Source organism: Sinocyclocheilus anshuiensis, unplaced genomic scaffold (genome assembly GCF_001515605.1).
Source record: "Sinocyclocheilus anshuiensis isolate Anshui unplaced genomic scaffold, SAMN03320099.WGS_v1.1 C32576512, whole genome shotgun sequence".
Lineage (NCBI taxonomy): Eukaryota > Metazoa > Chordata > Actinopteri > Cypriniformes > Cyprinidae > Sinocyclocheilus > Sinocyclocheilus anshuiensis.
The window spans coordinates 1-1139 of NW_015618112.1; the positions used below are offsets into that span (position 1 = coordinate 1).

At 40.7% G+C, this 1139-nt stretch overlaps 1 long non-coding RNA gene across 1 annotated transcript; it reads right to left on the reverse strand.

The window, feature by feature from the left end:
* LOC107682775 (uncharacterized) lies at positions 1-1139 on the reverse strand. The gene is made up of 4 exons (XR_001633584.1): positions 1082-1139; positions 727-939; positions 269-416; positions 1-33 (listed from the first exon to the last, which is right to left on the reverse strand). It is a non-coding gene; the product is annotated as an uncharacterized LOC107682775 (long non-coding RNA).

Here is a 1139-nt window from a genome sequence, read left to right on the forward strand (position 1 = left end):
TGCACACTATCTGACCCACTGGCTCCTTCAGCTCTGTAAAACACAAATGACACATACAGAGCTTGTTAAAATGCTCTCCACTATATGACCAGAGCTGCTATTAAAATTTCACACAAATTATTCCTGAACAAACAAGTTCTAACAAATAAATTGTTGATATTAAATTGTTAGTATTTATGTATTTTAATACAAAAAATGTATATGACAGAACTAGTAGAAGCCAACAAAAAAGGAATGCCACTGTAAACCTCTCTCTAATCTGCATTACCTTTGACAGGGGTGAGAGAGGGCCGCAAGTTGTCCAAGTGATGGAAGAAGAACTTGTCTAAGCTGGAGTTGAGTGTAACAGGTACACCAGGTACCTCTCCGTTTGACTTACTGCGCACCCGCTTTGGAGGATGGGGCTTCTTGAACAGCTAAAAGAAACGAAACAAAGAGGTTAAACTGGATACCGAGCAAAACACACACTAGAGTGTACTGCAGTGGTCCCAAAAGGGATTTAGACACCTAGGTAACACAATTTCATTACATTAAATACAAATAACAAAACAAATGGCATCAGCAAAAAAAAAGAGGCTAGAGCTTTTTTCAGAACTGACTTTCCTTTCAATGACTTTTAACCAGCTGGGGTCAAGGTGATTTTTAGTAGAAATATGAAGTCAGTTCCTCTCAAGTGTGCACAGGTAACCACTGACGTAGTTCATTTTCAATAATGAAATTGCAAACCTGTTTTGGGATCTGGCCAAAGTTGTTGATGAATCCAATGGTAGCTGTTTCTTTAAGTGGGTCATTAATGTTGTAGATGTCCACCTGACCCTCATAGAAGAGATGGTGGAAGACATTGACTGCTTCCACCGCTGGAGGACCCTGCTGCTTGTATCCAAATATCAGGTCGATCCATTCATGCAGATGGGCGCTGACATAGTCACACTCCAAAGCCTGAAAAAAAAAACACACAGTCCCTAAAGGTTATGAACCTGTTTCTGAAAGTGGCCTTATTCTCTGACATTTACGACAATGAAGCGATAACACACAGAGCTTCTGGCTTCATCAGGAGATGATGTATTTTGATGCCAATTACCTCTCTGTGAACTCTGATGAACTCTCTCGGGTCTCCTTTTGCCCACGGAGGCAGAATC